This window comes from Odocoileus virginianus, unplaced genomic scaffold (assembly GCF_023699985.2).
Source record: "Odocoileus virginianus isolate 20LAN1187 ecotype Illinois unplaced genomic scaffold, Ovbor_1.2 Unplaced_Scaffold_6, whole genome shotgun sequence".
NCBI lineage: Eukaryota > Metazoa > Chordata > Mammalia > Artiodactyla > Cervidae > Odocoileus > Odocoileus virginianus.
Window position 1 is genome coordinate 342,581 of NW_027224268.1, and position 14,598 is coordinate 357,178.

Below are 14,598 nucleotides of genomic sequence, written 5' to 3' on the forward strand. Positions count from 1 at the left end.
TTTAGACTGGAAGACAATGCTCCTGGAACTACATGTTGCTGAGATCATCCTCAGTAGAGCTGGGAAAATTCCTTTCAGGTGATTAACCACAATGTAGGACTAGGAGGAAATGATCTCTTGCTCATTTATACTTGTGTGTTATCTGACAATTATTTTTTAATTTATGTATTTTTGAAAAAATTTTTAAAAATTAAGAAATTACAGATTACGTGACAAATACCAGCCAGTTTGAATCAGCAGACACATTTTGCATATTTTTTCCTAATGTTACTTTGTACCACATGAAATTGAAATGTTGTTATCTTTGTCCCAAACCTTCTCGTTCCTCTGTCTTTACTTCTCTTCTTCCCCAGAAGCAACCTCCACCATGAATTTGGCAATGGGCTTCCCTGGTGGCTCAGATGGTAAAGAATCTGCCTGGCAATGCAGGAGACCCAGGTTCGATCCCTGGGTCAGGAAGATCCCCTGGAGAAGGGAATGGCAACCCACTCCAGTATTCTTGCCTGGAAAATCCCATGGACAGAGGAGCCTGGAGGGCTACAGTCCATGGTGTCACAAAGAGTTGGACACAACCACTTTTTACTCTGTGTTTATACTTTCATTATGTACAAATGTGTTCACAAATGATATTAGTACTGTTTTTTGGTAGTTTTTCCTCTACATTGACAGAGATGGTGTTATATGAAGCACATGATATAAACTTGCTTTTTTCACTCAATTTTATGATTTTTGTCTTAATAAGGCATATCTAATTGATAAACTAATTCTCGTTTCTTTTTCTTTCCTATGCTTTATAGACTTTGCTTCACTACCTTGATGACAGACAAGGGAACGGATGAGGGGGTAGTGTTCGAAAACTAATGTTATTTACTTGCTAAAGGTGATAAAAAGTTACCTCTTGAAACAAAAGATGGTCTGCTTCGAGTGGGGAAGATGGCTAGTCTAACCTAGAAGAAACGAACTGATCACTTGGTGCTGATTTAACATCAGGGTGTTTGCACTCATGTTACAGGGATGATCTCTAAGGCAGCGGAGCTCAAGCGCACTGTAGCCATTAGGGACTTGGTGGCTCTTTCCTCTTCTGATTGTCATCCCTAGGAGGCCTGGATTTGTGCATGCTGTTTCCCAGTTTGAACCTAAACTGGGGGGAATGCGAGAGAGGTGTTTGCTGGTGCAGGAAGTCCAGAGCCAATCCCACTGTCATCACATTCTCCTGCCCTGCATCAGGTGACCACGAAATTAAAATTTGGTTTTTTCCTTCAGTTTAAGGATGGATAGGTTTTCACTGGGACTAAATTATAGTATCTGCTTATGGAAAGGTATTATGGGTTGACTTGTGTTTCCCTCTGGGATATGTTTAAGTCCTAACTACCCAGTGCCTCAGAATGTGATGTTATTTGGAAGTAGGTCACCACAGATGAAGTAGTTAGGTAGAGATGAGATCATAATGGAGTAGGATGGGCCCTTAACCCAGTGTGTCTGGTGTCCTTACAAGAAGAAGAGACAAGAGACACACAGGGAGAGCTTCATGAGCTAAAAGGCAGAGAGTGAAGTGATGGATCTATAAACCCAGGGGTGTGGAGGGTTGCTGGCAACCACCAGAGGCTAGAAGAGGCAAGGAAGGATTCATTCCTAGAGCCCTCAGAGGGGGCATGACCCTGCTGATATCATGATTTTGGAATTCTAGGTTCCAGAATGTTTGTGGTACTGTTACAGAAGCCCTAGGAGACGAATACAAATGAAAATGAAGAATAAGTTTAGCTCAACTCAATATGTTAAAGAGAGCACCCATAACATGTAAGTAAACTGATTATTCTGGAAATATTAAGGGATTAGTAGTCTAGTTAACTGAATTTTCTGGTTTGAGCATTAACCAGCTTACTCTGTAATTTCTACCAACAGTACTACATGTACATGTTTAAACATCTGGGTTGTGAGTTATAATGAAACTAAAAAACCCATATGGCCACCAAGTTCCCAATAGATCCTATAATGTTACCATGTTCTTTTAATAAAGACATTAAAGTACTGGGAAAAACTTGCAGATGAAAGACATATTTAACTGAACTAACCTCCAGGATTAAGAAGATAATGTGATATAATTGAAACTAAAGTTATATTGCCCTTAATTTTCCTCCTCCTTTAATATTTCATAAAACACTTTTAGATATTACAAATATATACTCATTATAAATCTAGTTATGGTTATTAGTCCAGTACTATAGAATAATTCAGTTTATTCCTTGCATTTCTTCTTCCTCTTGCACCACTTCCACTGTGGCCACCGGCACTGACATCAGCTGCCTCCCTGTCCACGACCTCCTCCTCCGAAACTGCCTCTAGCACCACCGACTTCAATGCCGCCACCACCCTCACGTCATGCTTTAGGCAGACTTTGTGTTGCTGGGTTGGCCAAGAGTCCTCAAGCATTTCCCCAAAACAGAGTCTACATATGCAGCAAGGTAGGGGACATAAAAGTTTACATGCAGATCCTTAATATAAGGCAAAACATGAAATGGGAGATTCTTAAGATGCAAAAATAAAGTATGGTATTAGTCCAGATCCAGATGACTACTTTTAGCCACGGATGTCTTCAGCCATCATGATGAGTTTGGGGTAGATCTTCTATTAGGTAAGTCATTAACTACCCAATTCATTAAAAAACACAGCAGTCACACAGTCATTTTGAGTGATCTCTATTGACCAGGTTTTAGAACTTTTACATGAAGAGACAGCGTCTTATTGCTTTGATTTTTCCATTTTGTGTAGGATAGGCATGGATGATAGAGAATAAGTATTTGATGATTTAATTCCTATTGTGATTCTGACAGTTGAAGCTACAAACAATTTTGAGTTTGAAAGTATGCATGTGTACTTATTTTTGTTATTTTCTTTGAAACGGTAATACAAATTTGGCCAGATCTACCAAACTTAGAGGTTTATTTATTTATGTACATATGTATGTATGTATGTATTTATATTGAAGTATAGTTGCTGTACAACATTATATAAGTAATAGGTGTATAACATGGTGATTCATGGTTTTTAAAGGTTACACTTCATTTAGTTAATATAAAGTATTGGCCGTATTTCTTGTGTTGTAGCATACATGCTTGTAGCTTATTTTATACATAATAGTTGGTACCAGATGTGTTTATTCTTTGCCCCAGTAATTCCACCTCTTAACATCGCTACTACAGATACACATGTACATGGAAGAAAGGCCATGTGGAGAAGGTTGCTCATACACTAGAGTCCAACAGTAGGGTACTAGGTTGTGAGAAAGGCCTGTTTTACTGGAATACAGCCACATGCAATCATTACATATGGGTTAAAGGCTGATTTTGTGCTACAGAGAGGAGCTGAGTGGTTATGACAGAGACTACATGGCCCATAAAACCTAAAGTAATTACTATCTGGCCCCTGGGGGGTAAAAAGGCTTATGAACCTCAGCTGTAAGTGATTCAATTAAAAAAAAAATCAAACATATGCTTGTATAGTACACTCAGATACAAGCACAAAACAGTTAAAGTACAAAATAGTTAAAAAATAAAACCCAAACCATGAGGTTCATTCCTAAGAATGCATAGGAGGGATGGTGTTCTTTTTCAGTCTGACAGTATTTCCCCTCAAGAGGAAAAGTGGGAAGCAAGATTGCTTCATTTTTAATTTACCTGACAAATATTCGTTGGGTGTATACTCAGGGGAAGGTACTCCAGGGACTCCAGGATGCAGAGACGAAGAAAGCATGATCCTTCTTGGGGGCAAGGGAGTCAGACATGTTAAACAATTACGATACAAAATGATGAGTGCTGTAAGAAAGAGAAGGAAAAAGTGGTGTGGGAGCATCAGCAGTCACACAAAATGTGTGAATCTACCCAAGGCCTTTAAAAAAAATCATGAGAGGTTATTTACAAAAGGGTGTCAAGGTGAAATAAAAATTGCCAGTGAGACATGTTTTACTCTTTCTGAGCAAAGGAGGGTAGTGAAAGAACACTTGTCTAATTTAAAACCTAAACAAATGGAGAGGTGAGAACCACGGGCTTCCCTTCCCCTGTGCGGAGTTTTAATTTTCACTTTAGATTAGTTCACATGGCTTGTTTTGGACACTGTTCTAACCAAGGTTTCCTTAGTATTGCTCAGATATGAAACAAATGGCAAAGATATAGGACAGTTCATCCATAAAGTAGAAAGTTCCAGATCACACCGTTTCCTAGATGGCCTCCATCTGCTCTGGCAGACCAACTCTCCACCCTTTCTACTCTCCTTTCAGGACTCAAAGGCTGACCTGCATGGATTCCATGAATACACTTTCTGGCCTCTGGCTTCCACTTGGGTTCAGCCAATGAGAAGACCTGGCTGATCGCATGAAGGGGAAGGAGTGCAGTTCCAGGTATTTGTCTCCCCACTTCGTCCTGTAGGATCGTGATATGCCGCATCCCTCTGCTGAAGGAAAGACGGGGCAGAGGGTACTTCATTGTTTCTGGTGATTTCCCTATTGCCTCCCACACATTTGTCAGCAATTTCTTTATAAAAGTCTCTTCACATTAGCCTAGCTGACTGCTATGCCAGGGATTTGAGTGATGCAGTATATTCCTGTAAGGTTGTTTCACAAATCAAAAATTTTATTCTGTTCCATGGCACTAATTTCCACAACCTTGTCTTCTAGCACACTCACACTCAGAACATCTGAGGCAGATGTTCTTTTGCCTCATTTATCCTGCTGTTGATTCCTTCTAGTGTTTTTCATTTCAGTTGTCATATTCTTCAACTCTGGTTGTTCTATATTTCTGATTCTTTGTTAGAAACTTGTAACTTCCCACTCTCTGCATCCATTCTTTTTCTGAGTTCTTGAATCATTTTTACGATCATTACTCTGAACTCTTTCTCAAAGTGGAGATGTTCTTCCCGGGTTTTATTTTGTTCCTTCACCTGGAATATGTTCCCTTACCATCTCATTTTGTTTAAATTTCTATATTTTTACATATGTGGCAGGTGACATTTCTCGACTTTGGTGATGTGGCCTTCTATAGGGGATGTTCTGTGTGACCCCTCTTGTAGCCCAAGGGCCAGGGACCAGCTGGTCCAGGGTAGGTTCTGACCTGTGTTTGCAGACTCAGTTCCACAGGTTCCATGATTGCTCTTTACTTGTTTCTGGTGTCTGCCTCCTGGTCAATGAGGCTGGGTCTCAGCTCTCTGTGGGCAGGGCCATGTCAAGAGGTGGCTGTGGGCTCAGGAAGTCTTTAGGCAGCTTCTCTGTTGACTGGTGGGGCTGTGTTCTGACCCTGTGGTGGTTTGGCCTGAGGCATCCCAGTATAGGAGCCTACGGGCTGTTGGGTGGGGCCATCAGTGCTAATGAGCCAAGAAAGAGGTCCACCTGTAGCAGGAGTTCATATAGATAAACACTCACCCAGGATCTCCGCCACCAGCGTCCATGTCTCCAGGGAAGCCACAGCCACCACCCCCCTCCCTAGGAAACCCCATGAGACCAGCAAATAGGTCTAGCCCAGGCTCCTTTGAAGTCACTGCTTTTGCCCTCTGTCCCAGTGAGTGTGAGACCTTGAATGCGCCCTCTAGGAGTGGAGTCTGTTTCCCCCAGTCATGTGCAGTTCGTGCACTTAAGCCCTGCTGGCCTTCAAAGCCAAGTGCTCTGGGGGCTTCTCCTCCCAAGGCTGGCCCCCCAGGCTGGGAACCTGACATGGGGCTCAGAACTCTTACTGCTGTGGAAGAACATACTTAACATAATTATTCTCCAGTTTGTGGGTCACCCACCTGGGGTATGGGATTTGATTATATTGCAAGTGTGCCCCTCCTGCCATCTCATTGTAGTTTCTTCTTTATATCTTGGGATATAGAATATATTTTTTGCAATGTTCCAGTCTTTTTTACTCATAGCTGTTCAACAGTTCCTTGTAATTTTGGTGTGCTCATGAGAAGAGGTGAGTTCACAGTCCTTCTAGTCTGCCATCTTGTCTCCAATTCAGTTTTGTGAGTCAGAAATCCAGATATGGCTTAGCAGAAGGCCTCTGATTCAGACTCATTCACCAGGTTGCAGTGTTCAGTACAGTTCAGCTCAGTCATATCCAACTCTTTGTGACCCCATGGACTACAGCACACCAGGTTTCCCTGTCCATCACCAACTCCCGGAGCTTACTCAAACTCATGTCCATCGAGTCAGTGATGCCATCCAACCATCTCATCCTCTGTCGTCCCCTTCTCCTCCTGCCTTCAGTCTTTCCCAGCATCAGGGTCTTTTCCAATGAGTCAGTTCTTTGCATCAGATGGCCAAAGTATTGGAGTTTCAGCTTCAGCATCAGTCCTTCCAGAACATTCAGTACTGATTTCCTTTTAGGATTGATTGGTTGGATCTCCTTGCAGTCCAAAAGACTCTCAAGAGTCTTTTCCAACACCACAGCTCAAAAGCATCAATTCTTCAGCACTCAGCTTTCTTTATAGTCCAACTCTCACATCCATACATGACTACTGGAAAAACCATAGCCTTGACTAGATGGACCTTTGTTGGCAAAGTAATGTCTCTGCTTTTTATATGCTGTCTAGGTTGGTCATTGCTTTTCTTCCAAGGAGCAAGTGTCTTTTAATTTCATGGCTGCAGTCACCATCTGCAGTGATTTTGGAGCCCCAAAGTCTGTCACTGTATCCATTCTTTCCCCAGTGGTGGGACCAGATGCCATGATCTTAGTTTTCTGAATGTTGAGCTTGAAGCCAACTTTTTCACTCTCCTCTTTCACTTTCATCAAGAGGCTCTTTAGTTCTTCTTCACTTTCTGCCATAAGGGTGGTGTCATCTGCATATCTGAGGTTATTGATATTTCTCCTGGCAGTCTTGATTCCAGCTTGTGCTTCATCTAGCCCAGCATTTCTCATGATGTACTCTGCATATAAGTTAAATAAGCAGGGTGACAATATATAGCCTTGATGTACTCCTTTCCAATTTGGAACCAGTCTGTTGTTCCATGTCCAGTTCTAATTGTTGCTTCTTGACCTGCATACAGATTTCTCAAGATGGTCTGGTATTCCCATCTCTTGAAGAATTTTCCACAGTTTGTTGTGATTCACACAGTCAAAGGCTTTGGCATAGTCAATAAAGCAGAAGTAGATGTTTTTCTGGAACTCTCTTGCTTTTTGATGATCCAATGGATGTTGGCAATTTGATCTCTGGTTCCTCTGCCTTTTCTAAATCCAGCTTGAACATCTGGAAGTTTACATACTGTTGAAGCCTGGCTTGGAGAATTTTGAGGATTACTTTGCTAGTGTGTGAGATGAGTGCAATTGTGTGGTAGTTTGAGCATTCTTTGGCATTGCCTTTATTTGGGATTGGAATGAAAACAGACCTTTTCCAGTCCTGTGGCCATTGCATCACTATAAACAGAGCTAGTGGAGGTGATGGAATTCTAGTTGAGCTATTTCAAATCCTAAAAGATGATGCTGTGAAAGTGGTGCACTCAATATGCCAGCAAATTTGGAAAACTCAGCAGTGGCCACAGGTTGCAGTATAGTTGTCTGCTAAGGCTGCTGTCATCTTGAAGCTCAAATGAGGAAGACAGAGTGGTAGAATTCACTGTCGCAGAACAGAAGGAAGAAAAAAGAATGAAAAGAAATGAGGACAGTCTCTGGGACAACATAAAATTTACCAACATTTGCATTACAGGGTTCCCAGAAGGATAAGAGAGAGAACCAGGAGGATAAGAGAAAGAAAAAGCCTGGAAGATATCTGAAGAGATACTTACTACTGAAAAACTCCCTAGCATGGGAAAGGAGAAAGCCCCCCAAGTCCAGGGAACTCAGAGACTCACATACATGATTCACTCTTCTCCACAGTTTCTGACTTATGGTGCTCCTCCAAACTCAGGACCCCACACTGCTCTCCACGTCAGTACCTCTTCCTTCTTTCTGACTTACTGTCATCCTCCTCACGCAGGAACTGCACTTCACACCAAGTGACTATCTCCACATAGTTTTTGTCTTACAGTGCTTCTCCTCATCAGGAACCCACACCTTCTCCAAGTATCTATGCCAAGGTTCTGACCTATGCACTCGTCCTCACTCAGGACCCTACACTGTGCCCCAAATGAGTATGTCTGCATCATTTCTGACATGCTGCGCTCTTCTGTACTACACCCAATTCCTCTCCAAATGAGTATCTCTGCCTACATGCTGATTTACTGCATTCCCCCCCACTCAAGACCTCCACTCGTCTCCAAGTGAGAATCTCTGCCCAGTTTTGGACCAATCAACTCCTCATCACCCACAACACCCGAACTGGCCATTGAGAACCTCTTGCTAATTTCTGGCTTACTGCCCATCTTCTCAATCAGGAAACCCCCTTCTGTTTAACTTTGCATCACTGATTATTTTCTGACTTACTGGGTTCCTCCTTATTTAGGACCTCCTCTCTTTTCCAAGTGAGTATCACTGCCCAATTTCTGATATATGGCCAGATCCTCTTTCACATGGCCCACTCCTTTCCATGTAAGATCCTCTTCCTAGTTTCTTACTTCCATCCCTTCTCAATCAAGAACTACACACATATAGAATTTAGTATTTCTGCCTAATTTCTGAATTACTATTCTTCTGGTAACTCAGGATTATCATTCTATCCACCTGAGGGTCTCTTCCCAGATTTGAACTTTGGGCTCCTCCTCACTCAGGGCCCTTTACATCTCTCCAATGAGTATCACTGCACAGTGTCTAACTGACTGTGCTACTACTCATTCAAGACCTCTACTTGCTTCCAAGTGAGGATGTCTGGCCATGTTCTGACCTATGTGCTCCTCTTCACTCAACACCTTCCAGTCCTCTCCATGTTAGTGTCTAAACCTAGCTTCTAATTTAGTGCGCTACTACTCACACAGGACCTACACTTTTCTCCAAGTGAATATACCTGCCCAGTTGATCCTCTTTCACAACATGCACTCATTTCCAAGTGAGAACCTCCTCTTACTTTCTGACTTACTTCCCTCCATCTCAATCAGGAACTACTCACCTGTACAATTTTGTATCTCTGCATGGTTTCCGACTTACTGAGTTCCTGCTCACTCAGGATCGCCCCTTCTCTCCAAGTGAGTATCTCTTCCAGTTTTGACCTAACTTCTTCCTCACTCAGGACCCTTCACTCCTCTCCAGTGAGTATCTCTGCTTAGTTTCTAATTGACTGCCTGACTCCTGTCTCAGGACCAGCACTTCTTTCCAAGTCAATACCTCTGCCCAGTTTCTGTCGTATGTGCTCTTCCTCAGTGAGGACCTCCTCTCCAAGTGAGTATCCCTGCCCAGTTTCTCAACTATGCGCAACTCTTCCCTCAAGACCCTCCCGTCCTCTCCATGTTAGTATCCCTGCCTAGCTTCTAACTTATGTGCACTACTACTGACAAAGGATAACAACTGTTTTCCAGGTGAGTATATCTGCCCACTTTGTGACCTATGGCTTGATCCTTGTTCACAACACCCACTCCTTTCCTAGTGAGAACCTCTTCCTAGTTTCTGAGTTACTTCCGTACTTCTCAGTCAGGGACTACACACCGGTAGAATTTGAATTTCTACCTAAATTGAAACGTACTGTTCTTTTGCTTACTCAGGATCTCCATTCTCTCCTCTTCTCCTCTCCAAGTGAATGTCTGCCACCTCTGTGACCCTCTTCCCTCAGGACTTCCTCTCCTCTCCAAGTGAGTATCTCTGCCCAGTTCCTCACCAATGCGATCCTCCTCCCTCCAGAGTTTTTCTCCTCTCCAAGTGAGTATCTCTTCCCATGATCTCAACTATGCCCTCCTCCTCACTCAAAACTTCCCAGTCCTCTCCCTCTTAGTATCTGTACCTAGCTTCTAACTTAATGCACTACTACACACATAGGATCTACACTTTTGTCCAAGTGAGCATCTCTGCCCAGATTCTGACCTATGGCCTGACCATCATTCACAACATTCAGTCCTTTCCAAGTGAGCACCTCTTCCTAGTTTCTGACTGACTTCCCGCCTTCTCAGTCAGGATCTACACACCTGTAGAATTTGGTATTTCTGCCTGGTTTCTGAATTACTGTGCTCCTGCTCACTCAGGCTCTCCACTTCTCTCCAAGTGAGTAGCTCATCGAGTTTTGAATTCTATGTCCTCCTCACTCAGGACTCTGCACTCCTCCGCATGTTAGTTCTCTGCTTAGTTTGTAACTGACTTTGCTACTGCTATCTCAGGACCACCACTTCTTTCCAAGTGAGTATCTCTGTCCATGTTCTGACCTATATACTCCTCCTCACTCAGGACTCTCCAGTCCTCTCCATGTAAATCTCTGCCTAGTTTCTAACCTAGTGTGCTACTACTCACACACGACCTTCACTTTTCTTCAAATGAGTATCTCTGACCTCTTTCTGTCCTATGTCCTGTTCCTCATTCATAACACCCACTGTTTTCCATTTGAGAACTCTTCCTAGTTTCTTACTTGCTATATTCCTTCTCAATTTTGTATAATTTTGTACCTTTCCTAGTTTTCGACTTACTGTGCTCCTGCCCTCTCAGGCTCTTCACTTCTTTCCAAGTCAGTGTGTGTTCCCAGTTTTAACTATGCTGCCCTCCTCACTCAGGACCTCCACTCCTCTCTGAGTTTGTATTTTTGACTTGTTTCTGATCTTTTCACTCCTCCTCACTCAGAACCCTCCACTCCTCTCCAAGTGAGTATCCATACCCAGTATGTGACCTACGCGCTCATCACTAAGAATCCCTCACTCCTCTTCAAGTAAGTACATCTTGCTATTTCTGATTTACTGCTGTCCTTCTAAATCTGAAAGTCCACTCCTGTTGAATTTTGTATCTCTGCCTAGTTTCGACTTACTGTGCTCCCCGCCACTCAGGACCTCCACTTGTCTCCAAGTGAGTACCCCTCCCTAGTTTCTGACTGTCTTCCCTCCTCCTCACTCAAGTCCCTCCACTCCTCTCCACATGAATATCTCTGCCCAGTTTCTCAGCTGATCACTCCTCCTCATTCAGGACATCCACTCATCTCCAAGTGAGTATCGCTGCCTACTTAACTGACTCTGCTACTATTCACTCAAGACTTCCATTTCTCAGTGTGTATCTCTACCCAGTGTCTGACCAACGCGCTCCACCTTACTCAGATCCTCTCACTCTTTTCCAAGTGAGCACGTCTTGCTAGATTTTGCGTCCTGTCCTCCTTGTCAATCAGGAATGCCACTCCTGTGGAATCTCTGCCTAGTTTCTGACTCACTGTGCTCCTCCTCATCAGGAACCTCTTTGTCCTCTCTGAGTATCTGCCCAATATCCTATAGGCTCTTCCTCACTCAAGATCCCCTTTCTTCTCCAAGTGAGTATCTCAGACTAGTTTCTAACTTACTGAGCTTCTCCTAAGTGAGGACCCCCCTGCCCCTGTCATTTCCAAGTGAGTACCTCTTCATAGTTTCTTATATATATATGTATGTGTATATATATATATATATATATATACACATATATATATGAAAGGAAACAGCTTGATTTTGTCCTATAGCTGGCTATTTCTGAATGGGAAAAGAATGAGGGGGAAAGTACGGTTATAGAAATGTGCAGAATGTTGAAGAATAACATTGAGAAAAGAATTTTATATGTGGTTAGGACTTTCGACGTGTGGATTTAATTAAATTAGATAAATGGATTTCATTAAGAATAGGATGATATAAGACTGAATTTGGGGGCTTCCCTGGTGGCTCAGTGGTAAAGAATCCACCTGCCAATATAGGAGACACAGGTTCGATCCCTGATCCAGGAAGATCCCACATGCCATGGAGCAACTGTGTCCGTTCGCTTTGAGTGTTTTCTTGTGCTCGGGGCCCAGGAGCCACCACTGATGAGTTCACACACCCCTACTGCTGAGGCCTGAACACACGGGCCGCGTGCTGCAATAAAAGAAGCCGCGACAACGAGAAGCCCGCGCGCCACTGACTGCAGAGTAGCCCCCGTTCAGTGCAACTAGAGCAAAGCCCGTATAGCAGTGAAGACCAGCAGAGTCAGAAATAAGTAAATAAATAAAATTATTAAGGAAAAAAAAAATCCTGTGAATTCCTGTTTCTTCTAACTGATCTGTATTTACTTTTGATTTTTTTTCCCTACCTTAGCTCAAAGTTTTATTTCCTAGGAAACTATGATCCTATTTAACTGGGTGTTTTAAAACTTTTTAAAATAGTTGAGAAACTTTCCAAATATAAAATTCTAATTTAAATTTTCTTGACTTCCAGTTCACTTTGGGGTGCTTCAAGGGGCCTCTGGAACATTCCAAAGAGAGATTCCAAACTAATTGGGTTACTCTATAGGGAGACATTTGCCAGGTTCTCTGAGAATGATGACAAGTTTAGGGATGAATTTATCAGGCTGAGGTTGGCGCTCTCTCTCACCTGGCAGAGCATCGTGGTTATTCTGGCCCATTGTGGTACCCTGGATGAAAAAGAGTGTTTACTGAAAAAGGCCAGGGAACACATCAACGGCCTGCAGGACACCCATCCACACCACCAAATTGATCAGATGGGTGGGGATGCAACCCCAGAACATGACCCACACTGAGTCTATGAAGATCATGTAGGCCAGGCTAGGAGGAGACATTACTTTTCTATCAGAAGGAGTGAAAAGGTGTATGGAAGCCTGAAAATTACAATAAAGTCCAAGAGGTTGAGTAGGAAAGAGATGAAAACTTGACAGTCTTCCTGAGCTGGGTGACAGAGGCATTCAGGAAGTCCAAAACAGACCTTGAATCCACAGAAGGGAGGACACTATTGTTAGGCATTTATCACCAGGCTACTTCTGCTAGCTGGAGAGAATTACAAAAGCTTGAGGCTGGGCCCCAAGCCCCATTGTCAGCCTTGGAAGAGGCGGCCTTCAAGGTCTCTAACAACCAAGACTTGACAGAAGAGGCTGTTGGTGCCCAAGGCAAAAAAAGATAAGCCTGAAGGGCCTCCAAACATGGGACCAGAAAGCACCAGACCCTCCTCGCCCTTCCCACCACATTGCAACTGTTGCAGAATTTCTGAGCCCCCTGGGGCAGCATGGCTTGTACCTTTTCTACCCCATATAAGGAAAGGTGTTTGTCCTGTTCCTCTCCTTCTGGGCATAAGGAAAGAATATGTATCACATGTAATCAGCAAACGATAGCAAGATTTTTATCCTGCTCTAATAAACTCCACTCTCTTTCATTCTGCCTCTTGTCTGGAAATTCTTTTCCAACCCACACATGGACCATGACAGAGGCCAAAAAGGATAAGAGGCAGCTTGGCCAAGAAGGATAAGAGGCAGCTTTTGGGTGCCTTGATCCACCCACCACCACCTGGGGCACCCTAGAGGCCTGAGATGGCTGGACAGACAGCAGAAAACCCAGCTTGCCCCAAACCTGTGTGGCCTTTGGTTGGAAGGAGGGGCCCTGGAGCAAGAATGTCCTGAGTGCCCTCCTGTGGGGCAACCCTACTGGCCCCAGTTCCTTGTGAAACTCTTGGATTAGAGATTCCCACACAGCAATTGATGGGGCCTGAGTGCCTACCCAGTTCCAGATCCCACTCATCCATCCTCACTACTCCAACAGAGCCTTGGGTCTCCCCGGATAAAAAGGAATGTATACTGAGTAAGGCCAGGGGACATGCAGACGGCCACAGGCCACCCATCCATACCACCAAACGGCTTGTTGGCTCTGGAGCCGCCTGCTCTGTTCTGACTTGGCCGGCCGGCCCCCCTCTCCAGCCGTGGCTGTACTGTGATGGGAGCCGACAGCCAGCCAAAGGGAGGACGATTTACATCTCCCCTTGCTTGCAGAATTGGGTCCATTATTGTTTACCTCCTCTTTTTTGTACATGCCAGAATGCCCTATCCCCTCCTCGGGAAAGATCTGATAAATGAATCAGGAGCTAGTATATTCTTAGGACAGGGTGAAGTCCAAGGAGGTAAAGAATCTGAGCAGAGAATGCATCTATTAGTTGCCCTAGACGACCCACCTGTTGGGCATCAAAATATTCCCCAAGACATCCCCCAAGAAATTAGAGAACACGTAGATCCTGCAATCTGAGATACCTCAGTGCCAGGAGGGGCAAAATGTGATCCCCTAATAAGGTTAAGCCCTGGGGGAAAATATGCCCCAAAGAGACAATATCCTTTAAAACCTGAGGGGAATTCATCAGCTGCTCAGCCAATTCCTAAAACCCAGTCTCATTAGACCCTGACAATCCCCTTGCAACAGCCCTAGCCTCCCCGTTCAGAGGCCCAGTAGTAACAGCCATGCAAGATGAGCAGTGAATGCGGCCATCATTCCTATTCACCCGATGGTGCCAAACCCACACCCCCTCATCACGCAAAAGCCAGACAGCACCCAGTATTTTTGTTTTGGACCTCAAAGACACATTTTTCTGTGTTCCCCTACATGTGGATCCTCAATATCTTTTTGTCTTTGAATGGAGGGATCCTGACACCATGGAGGTTTACCCAATAAACATGGATCGTGTTTCTGCAAGGTTTTCAGGACAGCCCCCATCTTTTTGGAAATGCATTAGCAAGGGAACTGAGCCTTGAGGCAGGAACTCTGTCTGCTACCACATGTTGATGACTTATTGATAAGTACAAGTCAAGATTC

The 14,598-nt window shown here is 43.8% G+C and overlaps 1 long non-coding RNA gene across 2 annotated transcripts; it reads left to right on the forward strand.

Annotated features, from left to right (window-relative positions):
- The first annotated feature begins 1,703 nt into the window (after positions 1-1,703).
- On the forward strand, positions 1,704-11,420 carry LOC110133062 (uncharacterized). Of its 2 annotated transcripts, XR_002312650.2 has the most exons (5): positions 1,704-1,797; positions 2,301-2,462; positions 4,274-4,393; positions 7,669-10,737; positions 10,823-11,420. It is a non-coding gene; the product is annotated as an uncharacterized lncRNA (long non-coding RNA). The 2 variants fall into 2 exon arrangements; XR_002312649.2 differs by having other exon boundaries at positions 7,669-11,420.
- The last annotated feature ends 3,178 nt before the right edge of the window (positions 11,421-14,598 follow it).